Below are 18,126 nucleotides of genomic sequence, written 5' to 3'. Positions count from 1 at the left end.
TCAAGAACCATTGGTAGCGATGGGGGAGGATCGGCTGCCATCGTCAGTGCAAGGTCTGGAAGTGATACAATGTTCCTGTGCATCTGGTGGCGCCTGTCAGGAACCATTGATCGCGGTGGAGTCTGTTCCATGCCCATCGTCGGTGCAAGGTCTGGAAGTGACACAATGTTCCTGTGCATCTGGTGGCGCCTGTCAAGAACCATTGGTAGCGATGGCGGATGATCGGCTGCCATCGTCAGTGCATGGTCTGGAAGTGACACCATGTTCATGTGCATCTGGTGGCACCTGTACGGAACCATTGTTCACGATGGCGGATGTTCCGCACCCAGCGTCGGTGCAAGGTCTGGAAGTGACACATTGTTCATGTGCATTTGGTTGCGCCTGTCAGGGTGACCATTGGTCGCGATAGAGAATCTTTCGTGCCCATCGTCAGTGCAAGGTCTGGAAGTGACACAATCCATGTGCATCTGGTGGCGCCTGTCAGGATGACCATTGGTTTGATGGAGTCTGTTCCATGCCCATCGTCGGTGCAAGGTCTGGAAGTGGCACAATGTTCCTGTGCATCTGGTGGCGCCTGTCAAGAACCATTGGTAGCGATGGCGGATGATCGGCTGCCATCGTCAGTGCATGGTCTGGAAGTGACACCATGTTCATGTGCATCTGGTGGCACCTGTACGGAACCATTGTTCACGATGACGGATGTTCCGCACCCAGCGTCAGTGCAAGGTCTGGAAGTGACACATTGTTCATGTGCATCTGGTTGCGCCTGTCAGGGTGACCATTGGTCGCGATAGAGAATCTTTCGTGCCCATCGTCAGTGCAAGGTCTGGAAGTGACACAATATCCATGTGCATCTGGTGGCGCCTGTCAGGATGACCACTGGTCATGTTGGAGGATGTTCCGCGCCCATCGTCAGTGCAAGGTCTGGAAGTGACACAATGTTCATGTGCATCTGGTGGCACCTGTCAGGAACCATTGGTCGTGATGGAGGTTGTTCCATGCCCAATCCTCAGTGCAAGGTCTGGAAGTGACACAATGTTCATGTGCATGCTGTGGTGCCTGTCAGGAACCATTGGTCGCTATGGAGGTTGTTCCATGCCCAATCCTCAGTGCAAGGTCTGGAAGTGACACAATGTTCATGTGCATTCTGTGGTGCCTGTCAAGAACCATTGGTCGCAATGGAGGATGTTCCGCGCCCATCGTCAGTGCAAGGTCTGGAAGTGACACAATGTTCCTGTGCATCTGGTGGTGAATGTCAGGAACCATTGGTCGCAATGGAGGTTGTTCCATGCCCAATCCTCAGAGCAAGGTCTGGAAGTAAGTAACACAATGTTCATGTGCATCTGGTGGCGCCTGTCAAGAACCATTGGTAGCGATGGAGGATGTTCCGCGCCCATCGTCAGTGCAAGGTCTGGAAGTGACACAATGTTCATGTGCATTCTGTGGTGCCTGTCAAGAACCATTGGTAGCGGTGGAGGATGTTCCGCGCCCATCGTCAGTGCAAGGTCTGGAAGTGACACAATGTTCCTGTGCATCTGGTGGTGCCTGTCAGGAACCATTGGTCGCAATGGAGGTTGTTCCATGCCCAATCCTCAGAGCAAGGTCTGGAAGTAAGTAACACAATGTTCATGTGCATCTGGTGGCGCCTGTCAAGAACCATTGGTAGCGATGGAGGATGTTCCGCGCCCATCGTCAGTGCAAGGTCTGGAAGTGACACAATGTTCATGTGCATTCTGTGGTGCCTGTCAAGAACCATTGGTAGCGATGGAGGATGTTCCGCGCCCATCGTCAGTGCAAGGTCTGGAAGTGACACCATGTTCATGTGCATCTGGTGGTGCCTGTCAGGATGACTATTGGTCGCGACGGATGGTCGCTTATTTCCAACTTTACCAAACAAGCGAAAGCCATCACTAGCGGGCCAACCAATGCAAGAGAACATAAGCATGGGGCTAAGGCTCAAAAGATAGGGCGGGGGCACAAACAACAATGTAGTTTAGAAAATAATGCTAAAAACGAAGAAGAGGTAGGGGAGGCCTGTCATTTAGGTAATTTTACGATAAGACAATGCAGTTAGCTAGATTACAAAATAACTATCAAACGGGTGCTTAAAATGTACGGTAATGCATTCATTTAAAATGCAGAATTTCCGGTGCTTGTGTACGATCACAAGGATGCGATTGCACAACAATGCACTCCCTGCTCTACAAAAGTGTTAACTGCTTGGTACTCCATGGGGTAGCGGTATGGCAGCGCCAGAGCCCCTCTGCTTGGAGATCTGGACCGCAACATTGAAGAGGAAAAAAGGGGCTCACACTAAGCACTGCCGTCACTACGACAACTCAGATCTTAAGCACTTGTCATTCAAGCTCTACAAGTCCCCCATATGAAAGCACTGATGGCGCTCAAGTCAAATGTGCACCCATGTGAATTGTCAGCCTTTGACACAGCAGCGATCAGCACAGGCCAAAGATGTACCAGTCTGAAGTAGCAGCACCTTGATGTCACCGTGGGACCGGTGAACAAGAATCAATGTGGGCAACGAACAGGCTCAGTAGCCATCCTGGCACCTTCCGATCACTTAGGGGACCTGGTTGCTTCCAAAGTGTTTTGTTGCGATACCTGCGGGTTTGGGCGTGTAACAAATGCAATAAATAAGTCAAATAATAAATAAATACATGAATGAGAAGCCAAGCAGCAAGCAATGCGTGCAACCCTCTGCCGCCTCTGGAGGACTTTTCCCACTCGGGAGCCAAGTTAGGAAGTGGCTGAGCCCAAGACAGAGTGGCTAACTTTAGCCTCCACTTCCATCTTTCCCAGCTCAGTCTATTGAGTTGCGAGGTGTCCCGGGCAGAGGGGCCCCCAGCAGCATCGCCCTCAGTAGGATGATCTGGCATAAAGGAACCAGTCAACATTTAGCCTATACATTGGCAGTACAAACACGTATTTAGGTTCACGTGCCTGCACCGTAATCGCATTGACACTCAAAAGCGGAGGGGAACTTCTGCGTTTACTTCTGAACATTCACATGCAATGTGTCCCATCGTTACAAGAATAACGAAGAAAGAATGGGCTCCTGTTTCGTGGCCCGTATCAAAGGGACAGGACTACGCCCAAGCATGTACTCAATCCATGAATGCACCATAGAGCGAGCGGCAACCTGCGGATCCTCACCTTTTTGACCGACTGCCATGATGTGTCACCAGTGCGCGGGATAAGATTTTGAACTGGGAGTATATTACTTTCTATTTTTTAAAGTTGGGAGTAAAATGATTTTTTAAGGAGTAAATGCGTATATCAACTCCCAATGGGAGTATTTTAAAAGCAAGTAAAAACATGGTTTAACTGGAAAGCTGAAATGATGTTTTTGCAATAATGATTCCTTTGTACCTAGTTATTCATACACATTAAAAGACACATGCTTACTTCTTCCAGTAATAATAGTAGTTTTTTCCTCTGGTACTATGTGCACTACTTGGCCAAACATATCAATGGAGCCGTGTGGGTGAAAGCAGGAGCACAAGGTCCTACGTGTCTGTTTACCATTTTTTGTTGGGAGTATTTTTACTCCCGATTCTTATGTTTTAGGAGTACTTCCCTATTTTTAGGGAGTAAAAGTGGCTGACACACCCCTTATCTGTAGGGCTGTCTGTCACCATGGACTAGGCTGGCTAGGGCTGATGGTAGTTGTAGTCCAAAACATCTGGCGAGACAAAGGTTGCACAATCCTAATTGCTTCCAGTTAACAAAGAATGACAGCCTGTAACCTTCTTAATAAAGAAAAGAAACATATTTTACAGGTTACATATATTCAATTAACAAGTACATTTTGACAGCATCTTTTTATGCAGCCAACTCCGATTAACAATTAATCTAATGCAATTTTCAAACATACCTCAATAAGAAATAACGTTTGTAGAAACGTTAAGACCATTATCCCCCCATTGCAAGGCGACTTATTTCGGTCTCATCCTAAAAGTTGTGTGGTTCTACTAATGAAGGCACTCAATCCATTGACCTGGGGAGGGCTGAGATGGTTCTGCGGGGATAAGAACGGTGTCCTTCAGGCTGAACAAGGATGTCTTAGCTAATTTTCACACAAATATCTAAGACTATTGCAGAGGAACATCATAGGGGCACAGTGCCAATTCTCTTTGGGCACAACCTTCACACTATCGACGCTCCCTGCACACTGATGACACAGGCTCCTAAACAACAGATCCATAAGACCGCTTTCTCATTAAAACATCTTCCCAAAACAGAATGAATTCAACACATTTAGATTGGTTATTACACGCTCAGCTAAAATGAATGCAGTGAATAGCCACAACATAATTGGAGACGGCCCTGTGCTCTTGGCTACCACATGAACCTGTTTCCTCCTGCACTCTATTTGGCATCTTGCCCCTAGCAGGTTAAAAGAACTGCACAAAAAAACAGGAGCACGAACATCAATTTCCTGCAACCCCCCTCTCAAGCCCAAAACAACTTCAGAACCGAACAGTGACTTAGTCTCTTCACCGGGAGACTTAACGGTGCCAATGGGTTCGGGTTAGTTTCAAACAGAAAAATGAATCAAAGCTACCAACAAATGGTACACATGAAAAAACAAAACAACGGATATTTAAACACGACGGTGTCATTAAAACAAGACCAAAGAAAAAACACTGTCAAAATGATTCAACAGTGAACCAGAAAGCAATCTGACGAAATAACAAACAATAGTCTTGTAATTCCTCCTTGCCAAAAACATGACTAATGGGGTATTCAAAATCGAGCATAACCCTCCAAACTCAACCACCAAATTCATCCACCCCAAGATCACAGGGGAGATTGTTACATTCTATGCTGGCAAAATGGGAGACAGCTGAAACATATTCAGCGTGATGTAACACAGCACCTACTATTGTCCCAACCTCATCGGCAACACAAACCTTCTTATCCTCATCCAGAGAACTGATCATGGTGAGGTATTGAACACATCCTGTAGGGATGCCTGTCTTTGCCCTGCCAGTTTCATGAAGAGATATCTGGAAACCGTGGAGTTCTGTCTCACCTCGCCTTTTTCACGTCAGGGTTGGTCCCCTGCCCACCCTTACAAAGACATTTGCGATACTCCTACATACGAAACCCAAAACTGGCCCAACCACCCGGGCCAATGTCCACCAGATTTCAAATCTTTGCTTTGAGACAAACATCCTGCAACAGGTGGTCACAGACCAACTAAAAGAGCAGAGGGATGAGAGTGCACTCACCCTGGGTGACAATCGGGCTTCAGACCAGTCAGGTACACAGTAACTTCCCTTCTCAGCATCCTAAAAGGGCGCCTAAAACAGCCCAGCAGAACTGAAGGTTTTAGCGGTCTACAACACCATGTACCAAACACCTTTAATTCATTGCCTAGAAGAGATGAAGAGGGGTCATCTGCATAGCTCCTCAAACACACCCTTACTTAATGGCAGGTGGTTCCAGGTTCCAGTGGGACAAAACCTCCCATGATCCCTACTGTATCCCCAAGGTTCAGCACTTGCACATATAAGAGCTTGCTTGCTACATTGCTGGAATCTTTCACATCCCATTCCCATTGTAGGCAGACGACTCGCAGACCCAGAGCCACCTCGGAAATGGCAAAACCAGCCAATACTAAATTACTGTGCCCAGCTTCAGAACAGCATGACCAAGAGCTTCATACGCATTCATGGGATCAAGATTGAAATAGTGTTCTGGGACCCAAGCAAAATCACTAACTTTACCTTCAAATGACCCACCACAACGGGTTCTCCTCCAAAAGCAACAAAATCAGTACAGAAGACTGGGCCCATGTTTGACTCTGGGCTGGGGGTCAGACAACAAGCCAATTAAGTCACCAATAATGATCACTCCAACTCGCCCGGCTGCAGATGATCCTCAATCTCTTGGAGTTCGGCCACAAGTGGAAGTTGTCCTGACTGGACTGAACTATTGCAACAGCATTGACGTGGCAGTTCCCAAATAATAATAATAATATTAACAATTAAGCATTTGTATAGCGCTACGAACCCTCAGGTATCTGAGCCCTGCTTATTATTACCCACGTTGTGTGGTGCTCATTTATCGACCTCGGAAGGATGAAAGGCTGAGTTTGGCCCTGCCGGGATTCGAACCTGTGTCAGCAGGCTCTGCACGGATTTCAAAGCGAGCGCTCCACTCGCTGTGCCACTTGACCGGCTTAATGCACCTGGAGTCACATGCAGTTGGTCCAGAACAAAGCAGCATGGATGATCATGGGTCCGAAGACAAAACAGCTGCTCTTCAGGCTTGAAAAGCCTTAAGGGATTCCTGCTAGAACAAAGAATGACATTCAAAATAATTTGCATGGTCCAAAGGGCGAGCTGGTGGAATGGTCCCACCTGCGTAACAGAGAAGTTAATTGGTAGACATCTTCAGGACCTTTCAGGGCACCAAGCACCGGTCTCCTCAGTGGTGCAAACAAATATGAAAAGGAGGCATACAGTTGGGTGTCTATAGGCCCAAAACCTGCCACAATCCACCAGTAAATTTGAGATATCACAAAAACCATCTCCAATTCAGCAAAGAACAAACTAAATTTCTCCTTTTCCAGAAAGCCTGCTCAGAGTTCACCTAAACCAGGGGTTTGCAATCTGTGGCTATCTCAACGTTTTGTACTGTGGAGAGTCACTAATCCCTCACCATTGACTACGCTCTCTAGGGATGAGAGTTGTGGTCCAAAATATCTGGAGAGCTAAAGGTTGCAGACCCCTGACCTAGGGCATCCAGATGAAAAAGTGGACTTCAAATGAACATGGTGCTTCCCAAACTAGAACCGAAACAGCACATGACCCAGGCATAGTAGAGGGGAATCCTTATTACCCTACGACTTTCTTTTCTACCTTAGGTGCTGTCCCAGATCCAAAATGTGATGGCTTTTCAGTCCTACCACAGTTATTTCTCTGCTTAAAACTAGACAGCTAAAGCACTACACCCTCTAATACGATACCCACCCATATTTAAAGTGCTTGATAGGGTTGTGTTCAACCGTCTTACCAATTTCTTAGGCATCCACAACCTTCGAGACCCACTACAAGCAGGTTTCTGCTCCCGTCATGCCACGGAAACTGCTCTCATGAATGTGTCCAATTTCATCGCTTCTAATAAGCCCTCAAACCTACCCTGTATCCTAATTCTCCTTGACATGTCTGCTGTCTTTGAAACTGCCAATCACTCTGATCTCCTTAATACTCGTTTTCTTCTTGGGATTCGCGATCAACGCCTTGGCTGGATTGAATCCTACTTTGCACCTCGCCAGTTCTGTGTCTGCTGGAGCAACAACACCTCTCAACTCACTCCTCTGACTGTTGGTGTTCCAAAAGGCTCTGTCTCTGGTCCGATCCTCTTTACACTCTACACTTTTTCTTTAATGGCACTAATCTCCTCCTTTGGGTTCTCATACCAACTCTTCCCAGATGACACCCACATCTTTTTCTCTTTTCCTGAACTCTTCTCTGATCTCTCCATCAATATTGCCAACTGTCTCTCTGCCATTAAATATTGGATGGCTTTGCACTCTCTGATGTTAAACTCTACCAACTTCTTCTCTGTAAAAGCTCTCTCTCATCTCTTCTTCTGCCTATCCAGTTCCCACCTGACACCCTCCCCTAATCTTTGTCAGCTAGAAACCGCAGCATCATCTATGATCCTTCTCACACCTTCTCTACTTTCATCTCCAAATCTGAAACAGTAGCACACCTCAATCTCTTAAATATTAGGAAAATCAGGGACCTTGTTCCTTTCAACACTGCCAAGCATCTCTTAACCACTCCTGTCTTCCCTAAACTGGACTACTGTGCCAGCATCCTCTTTGGTCTCCCCAACTATGATTTCTGTCCTCTCGACAAATCATTAACTTTACTACCAGGACACTCTTTGAACTCCCTCACTTCACACCTACTTCCTCATACTGTCACCAGACTGGATGGCTGATGATGCAAAACACAGCCCGATTTAAATGTATTCTCCTGGTCCACAAATCTATCCATGGTAAGGCACTACCATATTTATCCTCCTCTATAAGTCTTCTCGTAATCTCCGCTCTGCCTCCTCGACAACCCTTGTGGCTCCTCGCCCTCCCTGTGATTTCTCTCACTTCCGCTCTTTCTCTCTTCTTGCTCTACTGGCTTGGAATTCTCTTCCTCCAGACATCTGAGATACATTCCACATGGATTTACTAAAATCCAAACTAAAAGCCTACCTCCTCGACCTCTAAGTTTCCCTCTTAACCTACCGCTCATCTGGCTGCTAGCTAACATGCTTTCCTAGCCTTTAACCTGCCTCTGTGTCTCACTTTCTCTGGCTCCATTCTAGCACTTCACCCATCATGGTCACATCCTGAGCACAGCTGGCCGTACCGCCTACCTGCACTTAAAAATGTCCAAGGTTGGTTGTCCTTAATCTATGTATGTCTACTTGTGTATTGTCCCCAGTGACGGGTCCATTTACTCCCCTCCACAACTTGGTCAGTATGTCCCTCAAACTCACCCCATTGTAAGAAGCTCACTGCTTCCCATCAAATCTGATTTCTTATCTATTGTACGTTTTTTTGTGATCAAAACAGCATTGTTTCTCATGTATATAAATAAATCAAATATAGCAATTTATCCTACCTGAACGTTGGTTTGAGAACGCCAAACGTGCTCTATGTGGATTCATTGTAGAAAATTCGCCACAATAAGAGCTCAGATTCGACCTAGGGCAGGGGTCTGCAAGCTGCGGCTCTCTAAAGGTTTTTGACTGTGGAGAGCCCTTCTCTGTATGCACTTATTTGTTGTGGTTTGAAGTTCTATACACAGCCAGTGGACTTGATGTGCATGCAATTGCCCTTCCCTTTTGTCACTCACCCTCTCTATGCACTTGACTACCTCGGCTAGTCAGAATTTCAGGACTGCTACCCCTCTGCTATCTGAATTTAGGACACCTCAACTGCTTCCACCCCCCAACATCCTCCTTGCCCTCCAACTTTCATCGCCACCACTTTCCTTTATTTTCCTAGCACTCCCAAGAGATTCTCTTTGAATGCTCTATGAACAGTGGCGAGACAACAAGGGGTCTACCGCGCACGAGCGCACAGCAAATTGCTGCATAGACGCCGCTTCTCCAACCACACTGTTTGAGACCAGAAACCTGGTGCCACACATTGGCTTCCTGAAATACGCATCCTGCCAGGCCTTTTGGTGATGGGCTGCCCTTGAGCAGGACAAAGACTGATATAGTGGAAATTTCTCTTCTGTGAAATGATGGTGAGCTAAAGACTGTGGTTGAGACTCTAACCCAGGATATAGACCGGTAGTAGAGAAACTCCCAGAACCCCCTTATTTGTACCCTCCTACCCTGTACACTGTACCTCCAATTATTGAACAGCCTTGAACAGATTGCTGGAGGTCTCTTTATGACAAGAAAACTATTCTTGGGCCACGCTGAACATCTCCTTTCCATTCCTGATGAAAACTAGCTCCCACTGGGGACAGGGGTGGAACTAGCGCAGGGTTCACAATTCAAAGGGCCCTGGTAGAGCTTAGTATTGAAGACAAGCATTGTATTTGTCTCTTCTAGTAGACTGTTGTTTTTGAATGCAAGATTTGAAAAATGTATTCTTTTTTGCACCAATATTATGGATTTACAACTGTATACATTACTGAGTCGGTTGAGTGCCTATCATTGCTTTTCTGGACATAATAAGAACCAGATTTGTATTGTCTTGTTTCATGTTATTATGTGGTGCTTTCTCTGTGATGACATAAGGGGAGCACATGGCATTGACAAATTGTCTCTGTTACTTTGGAACCAATATTGTTTGTATGCATTCATTTGCACATGTATGAAGTTTATTGTGTAGGGAAATCGCCAATAATTATTGCTTGGGATATAAAGAATATGCTTTTATCTACAATTTGTTGGGTTACTTTTTGAACTATTATGATTACTAGCCCCAGTGTCTGAGGTTTTAAATTGGGGGTAAACCTACCTGTTTTCTCACATATGCTCTATGAACAGAACAGCTAAACATTATAGAAACCTTAAAATGATACATGAACCTCTAACTTCTTTCATGATCAGTGCAAGAAGATAACAGTAAGCCCGACTTTAGGATAATCCAAGCAATCAGTGAACTAGATCTTCTACATTCGGTTACAAGTATTTTGTTCAATTCACCCCTGCATGGTTGCTGGTTTGAGAGTTTTTGGCTCCCAGGATGGAATCTTTGGTCTGGTCTATGGACCCACTTGTTATAGAATGTGGGCTATTACGATCATTTACACCCGGAGGGGAATGTTCACTTCGAGTCGGCCGATCAAGAGCCTTGGCTTCCGGGCACTATTCCCTAGTGTGGAAAGTTGCTAGTAGCTGGCTACGACTGTACATCATTTATCTTGGCTCTCCCCTTTGCCCTCTTCTCTAGCTCCTTCAATGCACACATAACCTGTGTCTCTTCCCTCTCTGCCGCTGGTCTGATTTTGAGGAGACTCTGCGCGGCTTCACATCAGGGATTTCTCATCTGCTCCCGATGCACAGGTCTTGTTCTTTTTGTTCTTCTTTGGAGCATTGTCCCCATCACCCTGATGTGCCTCCTCCATATGTCTGTTATCCAGAAAGGGGACAGCTCCTTGCCAGTCACATGTCCATGGAAAGACGTTTGGATTCCACTTACACAGTGGTCATCATGGAGATTTACTTGACAATGTTTTGAATAAGGTGTCCTTGTGCAGCTACCAAATGCATGTCCTTTGGATTTGGTGCACGAACATGTGGTCCCGTGAAAGAGCAAGCCACCCCTACATACAAAAGTGGTGATAATGGTGGTAATACCCGCAGCCACAAGCAAAGCCAGGAGTTATGGTCACTGAGCCTTCCATATTCGCCCCCCCTTTGGCTACGGCAGACAAGCCTTGATCCTCAGTCCAAAACACCCGGTGCTGCCCACAGCCACTCGAATTATCACATTTGTGTTACCGCTGTTTACAAGCAAGGGGTCGGCTTGTCACACACCACGCATGAGGGGTTGAGAGGAGTGAGGGGTAAGTTGGCGTGGACAGTCTGCCTCTCGCACCTAATTTCTGTGGCATGGCTCGGCTTTTCAGATCATCCGCACTCATTGGAAGCCTGGGCGTTGTTAGACTTCAGTATTTGTGGGCGGCCAAGAGCATGCGCTGGTCCAGTCATGCACTTCTACTCTTGAGCATGATTTTTTTGAAGAGCAGTATTAGTGCAAAGAGTTTGAACATGTCCATCCACATCCTGTAGTGCAAAGAGCTGGATCATGTCCATGCACACCCTGTAGTGCAAAGAGCTGGATCACGTCCATGCACATCCTGTAGTGCAAAGAGCTGGATCGCGTCCTTTCACATCCTGTAGTGCAAAGAGCTGGATCACGGCCATGCATATCCTGTAGCGCAAAGAGCTGGATCACGTCCATGCACATCCTGTAGTGCAAAGAGTGGGATCGCGTCCATGCACATCCTGGAGTGCAAAGAGCTGGAACACGTCCATGCACATCCTGCAGTGCAAAGAGCTGGATCGCGTCCATTCACATCCTGTAGTGCAAAGAGCTGGATCACGTCCACCCACATCCGTAGTGCAAAGAGCTGGATGCGTCCATGGACATCCTGTAGTGCAAAGAGCTGGATCACGTCCTTTTCATCCTGCAGTGCAAAGATCTGGATCCCGTCCATGCACATCCTGTAGTGCAAAGAGCTGGATCCCGTCCATGCACATCCTTCAGTGCAAAGAGCTGGATCACGTCCATGCACATCCTGTAGTGCAAAGAGCGGGATCGCGTCCATGCACACCCTGTAGTGCAAAGAGCTGGATTGTGTCCATGCACATCCTTCAGTGCAAAGAGCTGGATTGTGTCCATTCACATCCTGTAGTGCAAAGAGCTGGATCATGTCCATTCACATCCTGTAGTGCAAAGAGCTGGATCACGTCCATGCACATCCTGTAGTGCAAAGAGCTGGATCACGTCCACGCACATCTGTAGTGCAAAGAGCTGGATCACGTCCATGCATATCCTGCAGTGCAAAGAGCTGGATCAAGTCCATGCACATCCTGTGGTGCAAAGAGCTGGATCACGTCCATGCACATCCTGCGGTGCAAAGAGCTGGATCACGTCCATGCACATCCTGTAGTGCAAAGAGCTGGATCACGTCCATGCACATCCTGTAGTGCAAAGAGCTGGATCACGTCCATGCACATCCTGTGGTGCAAAGAGCTGGATCACGTCCATGCACATCCTGTAGTGCAAAGAGCTGGATCACGTCCTTTTCATCCTGCAGTGCAAAGATCTGGATCCCGTCCATGCACATCCCGTAGTGCAAAGAGCTGGATCCCGTCCATGCACATCCTTCAGTGCAAAGAGCTGGATCACGTCCATGCACATCCTGTAGTGCAAAGAGCGGGATCGCGTCCATGCACATCCTATAGTGCAAAGAGCTGGATCCCGTCCATGCACATCCTTCAGTGCAAAGAGCTGGATTGTGTCCATTCACATCCTGTAGTGCAAAGAGCTGGATCACGTCCATGCACATCCTGTAGTGCAAAGAGCTGGATCACGTCCACGCACATCTGTAGTGCAAAGAGCTGGATCACGTCCATGCACATCCTGCATTGCAAAGAGCTGGATCAAGTCCATGCACATCCTGTAGTGCAAAGAGCTGGATCACGTCCATGCACATCCTGTGGTGCAAAGAGCTGAATCACGTCCATGCACATTGTGTTGTGCAAAGAGCTGGATCACGTCCATGCACATCCTGTAGTGCAAAGAACTGGATCACGTCCATGCACATCCTGTGGTGCAAAGAGCTGGATCACGTCCATGCACATCCTGCAGTGCAAAGAGATGGATCATGTCCATGCACATCCCGTTTAGCAAACAGCTGGATCATGTCCATTCACATCCTGCAATGCAAAGAGCTGGGTCATGTCCATGCACGCCCTGCAGTGCAAAGAGCTGGATCATGTCCATGCACATCCTGCAGTGTAAACAGCTAGATCATGTCCATGCACATCCAGTTTAGCAAAGAGCTGGATCATGTCCATGCACATCCTGCAGTGCAAAGAGCTGGATCATGTCCATGCACATCCTGCAGTGCAAAGAGCTGGGTCATGTCCATGCACACCCTGCAGTGCAAAGAGCTAGATCATGTCTATGCACATCCAGTTTAGCAAAGAGCTGGATCACGTCCATGCACATCATGTAGTGCAAAAAGTGGGATCGCGTCCATGCACATCCTGGAGTGCAAAGAGCTGGATCACGCCCATGCACATCCTGCAGTGTAAAGAGCTGGATTGTGTCCATTCACATCCTGTAGTGCAAAGAGCTGGATCACGTCCACGCACATCCATAGTGCAAAGAGCTGGATCATGTCCATGCACATCCTGCAGTGCAAAGAGCTGGGTCATGTCCATGCACACCCTGCAGTGCAAAGAGCTGGATCACGTCCATGCACATCCTGAAACGTTTAGTGAGAAGAGACTGTGGTCTTCCTGCTGTGGCATGTCCTATTCCTTGACTGTTTGCTCGATCCGAGGCAAACCTGGTCAAGCTTTGAACGCATTGCTGGAGCGCAAACATGTATTCCGGTGACTTAAGAATAGAACTCCAGAGAGCGACCCCTATCACCTCTGTGTAGTCCACGGATGCTGGCTTATTAACCAGCCTTTTTTCATCCATTAACTTGGGGTTTAATAGCAGGTGTATCCCTTATGGTTCTGGACTAATGCATTAAGGCATTTGTCTGTTTTCGAGGCATTTGCTACAATGGGCTCCAGACTACTTTCTGACGTGCCCACGGTTAATAGCGCTTCTTGCATCATGGGGCATAGTGCTCTAGCCACTCTGAAGGAAAGCATTCACAGCCCTTGCATCGCCTGCACAGGAGATACTTCTGAACCGGGCTCCAGTCCCATCATTTGCAAAGAAGAAGCTTTAGTGCGCTCTACTCCCCATTCTCTCGCTATGTTGGTCTGTAGGTTCCTTGACTAGCACTTAATACCGTATCCAGGCTCTTTCAATGCGCTATCGGGGAGAGGACAAAGGGGTGAGGGGGTGGGGCAAAATAGGGGGAATAAGGAGTGGAGGAAAACAGGGTAAAAAATCTAATTGCAAATTAGGCAGCACAGAGAGGTTTTTGGACACCAGTTCTACCCTCTGCCCCCTGCAAGGTCTGCAGAAAGCATTGGTCCTTGGCTATCCCTTGAACAGCTATGGTAGCCCAGCGAGCCATTCTTTGTACAGGAGAGGTCAAATTAGCAGGTGACCTGGCAGTAGGCGTGGGAAGAATAAGAGTATTAGCAATAGGATGATTGGTTGGTGAAGGAGCAGTGCAAGTGGGAGTAATAGGGGCAGGATTACTATTAGCACTAGTCGAAGTAGTAGGAGGAGGAAGCAATGGAGGAATACTACTAGCAGCACACGGATTTCTAGAAGGAAGAGTAGTCGTACCAGTTCTATGGGGAGTAGTAGGCGTAATAGCAACAACAGGAAGACTATTGTAGCAGCAGCAGTAGTAATGACAGGAGGATTAGTGCTAGTGTAGCAGGCAGTTTACTAGTAGCAGAGGTATGAGTTTTAGTGAGGGATGTACAAGTAGTAGGATGAATACTAAGAGCCTCATCAGGAGTCTGGCAGTATCCCGGTGTAATACCGCCAGCGCAAATAGTGTTACTGCTACTCGGTCTGGTGCTAATAGCGGTACAGCGTTAAGTTCCCATTTCCCATTGGGCCCCAAAACACAGGTATTAAGGGAACGTTTTTTACCGCCAGCAAAAAGCTGTACGTAAAACTCCCATTTACTGCCCAACTCATGATTGGGCCAACCCTTGAATGTGGCGCTACCGATAAGGATAAAGCCCAACTCATGATGAGGCCCTAAGAGTATTAGCCGTAGGAGGGGTACTAATAGCTGTAGAAGGCAGAGTAATGGAGGCAGAAATAGAAGTATTCACAAATCTATCCATGGTAAGGGACCACTGTATCTATCCTCCACTATCCAACTCTACAAGCCTTCTCGTTGTGTCTGCTCTGGCTCCTCGCCCTCCCTGTGCTTCCTCTCGCTTCCGCTCCTTCTCTATTCTTGGTCCACTTGCATGGAATTCTCTTACCTCGGACATCGAGAAACAGTCCACAAGGAATTCTTCAAAACCAAACTAAAAGGCTACCTCATCGGCTCCAAGTTACCCTCTTAATCTGTCTGCTAGCTAACATTTTACCCACGCCTCTAACCTGCCTTTGTCTCTCACTTCCTTTGCCTCCACTCTAGCACTTCACCCATCATGGTCCTGAGCACAGCTGGCCATACCCCGTAACTGCACTTAAAAATGTCCAATGTTGGCTGCCCTTTATATATGTCCATTTATGTATTGTCCCCGGTGACTGTTCCATTTACTCCACTCCACAACCTGGCCAGAATGTCCCTCAAATTCACCCCACTGTAAGAAGCTCACAGCTTCCCCTGAAATCTGATTTCTTATCTATTGTACGTTCTTTTGTGATCAAAACAGCATTGCTCCTCCTGTATATATGTAAATAAATGTGAATTACATTTTTCACCAAACACTGCTGTAGTTTACATTTTAGCTCTGAGAGAAGCGAGAACTCCACTCCCAACTCTTGGCAACCTATGGAATTGTATATATGTTTTTTCAAATGCTTGTTTTTAAAAAAAATTGAGGAAAGGCTACAACACAACTTCAAAATTGGCAAAAAAAACACAACTTCAAAATTGGCAAAAAAAACCACAAGACATGGCAGCAGCAAAGTGTTCCACTATAATGTCAGGCGTGCGCTTCTTCTGCAGGGGGTAATGACTGTGGCAGTGAGTGCAGCAGCAGTAATTACACGGTGTGTTTACTGGCCAATGTCCGGACTGTCTGTTTATAAGAGTCCCCGACCCTGGCAGAAGCAGGTGTCCTGGGCTCAGGTCCCGGGATTGACCAGCATCGCCTGAACCTAATAGCCAGGATTAGTCCTCAGCCCTCCCGCCTCCACTCTGCATCAAACCACGAGTCCACGTCTCCAGATCTGCGTTTTTACTGCCACACACAACAGTCAGCCTACAATGTGCCACGGCGCCTCTCCCTAGCCCACATCACACACACACCGTGAATTCTGCTTACCTGATCTGTAACCAGGGGAGACATTCCACGCATAAAAAAGGTGCGATTTGCGAGCTCCCGAGAAATCCTCAACAGCTCCCACGTAAGAACAGCGGCGCCCCTTTCAATGCCCTCTTTCGCAGACCGGGCGCCTTGCATTTAAAATACACAAGCCACAGAGGTGCGCGGGTAATGCAGGAACATAACGCGCCCAGACGCAGCCTGTACGGTGCGTGCAGGCAGCGGCTGTGCCCAGCCTGGGAGCAAGCCGAGCAGGAACACGCCTATTCTGCACTAGTGGCAGCCCCTCTCTCCGCCTCAGCCTGTCGCTCTTAAAGGAGAAGGGGGGAAAGAGCGCTTCCCGTTGCTCTCCTCTTTCGTCGGCCCACCGCGTCCAGGGTCAGCGGCGGCGAGGGTGTTGCCTCGCAGAACAGCTGTGGCGGTGTCACAGTCAAACAATAACACGGCGAAGAGCCAATCTTGAAACCGACAGCCACCACTTCCTCCTGTTACTCGCACTTGTCAACTCATAGCCCCTCCCAGGCTCTGCCTCGAACTCCAAAGTTGGGGCGTTGTGGGTTTCTTATCAGCTCCCAGTCGCAGCAAATAAACTCATGGTAGGCGGTGTGGTGGGTGGTGTGGGGGTGCGGGGCGGTGTGCCGGGAAAAGCACAAGTTCGTGCAATGTGATGATTTGCTATTTATATAGCGCTTTCGCCCATGGGAGTATCCAGCAGTGCAGAAGTGTGTGGGCAGGGGGCGGCGAGGGGGCTGGGGGGAGGAAGGGCACAGAGCCCCCACTGTGCACGGAGAGCAGGGCTGGCCTTAGGGCAGGGTGGACTGGGCGACTGCAGGGGTTGCCATTAGCCCCCCAGGCTGCCACGCTAGTTCGGGGGACACTTTCAAAGGCTCCCCCAGCTGGCATACTGGGAGAAGGTGCGGCAGGCGCCCTATTGTTATTAAATGCGCCCGCACCCGCGCCCTATTGAGATGATTACCGCCCGCTCCAACCCGTGATTTTCATTAGAATGCTGATGCATTAGCATGAGCGCCCCTTTCAGATGATTACCGCCCGCTCCAACGCGTGATTTTCATTAGAATAGGGCGCTGATGCATTAGCATGAGCGCCCCTTTCAGATGATTACCGCCCGCTCCAATGCGTGATTTTCATTAGAATAGGGTACCGCCCGCTCCAACGCGTGATTTTCATTAGAATAGGGTACCACCCGCTCCAACGCGTGATTTTCATTCGAATAGGGCGCGCATGCATTAGCATGAGCGCCCTGTTGAGATGATTACTGCCCGCTCCAACGCGTGATTTTCATTAGAATAGGGCGCTGATGCATTAGCATGAGCGCCCTATTAAGATGATTACCGCCCGCTCCAACGCGTGATTTTCATTAGAATAGGGTACCGCCCGCTCCAACGCGTGATTTTCATTACAATAGGACGCTGATACATTAGCATGAGCGCCCTATTGAGATGATTACCGCCCGCTCCAACACGTGATTTTCATTAGAATAGGACGCTGATGCATTAGCATGAGCGCCCTATTGAGATGATTACCGCCCGCTCCAACGCGTGATTTTCATTAGAATAGGGCGCTGATGCATTAGCATGAGCGCCCTATTCAGATGATTACCGCCCGCTCCAACGCGTGATTTTCATTAGAATAGGGTGCTGATGCATTAGCATGAGCGCCCTATTCCAGTGATTAACACCCTGCTCAGGCTCAGGGAAAAAAATAATTGGCAGGGGTACATGGGATGCCAAATTTATCTTAAACCGTTGGGCCGCTGCCGCCAGTAAGGCCATTACAGATGGGGGGTGCAGAGCAGGAGCATACAACCACACCGCAGCCCGTGTCCTACTCCAGGCCTCTGTTCTACAGGCAGCCTGGCCGAGCAGGAGTAGACAGCAACACAGCTGTCCCAGACTGGATGCCCAGGATAAAAGGCATGCCACATAAGAAAGGGCTAGACTG

At 48.0% G+C, this 18,126-nt stretch overlaps 1 protein-coding gene across 2 annotated transcripts in view; it reads right to left on the bottom strand.

Annotated features, from left to right (window-relative positions):
• STON2 (stonin 2) overlaps positions 1–16,688 on the bottom strand; it is a 991,146-nt gene extending 974,458 nt beyond the window's left edge. For both annotated transcript variants that reach the window (XM_069637853.1, XM_069637852.1), the window contains exon 1: positions 16,165–16,688. The gene's annotated coding sequence lies outside the window, so the exon portion shown is untranslated. The remainder of the gene's footprint in view (positions 1–16,164) is intronic.
• Positions 16,689–18,126: the final 1,438 nt, after the last annotated feature.

Source organism: Ambystoma mexicanum, chromosome 14 (genome assembly GCF_040938575.1).
Source record: "Ambystoma mexicanum isolate Mex_15411 chromosome 14, UKY_AmexF1_1, whole genome shotgun sequence".
In the NCBI taxonomy this organism is placed as follows: domain Eukaryota; kingdom Metazoa; phylum Chordata; class Amphibia; order Caudata; family Ambystomatidae; genus Ambystoma; species Ambystoma mexicanum.
Note: the sequence above shows the minus strand (reverse complement) of the source record. Positions and strands in the feature narration are given on the sequence as shown.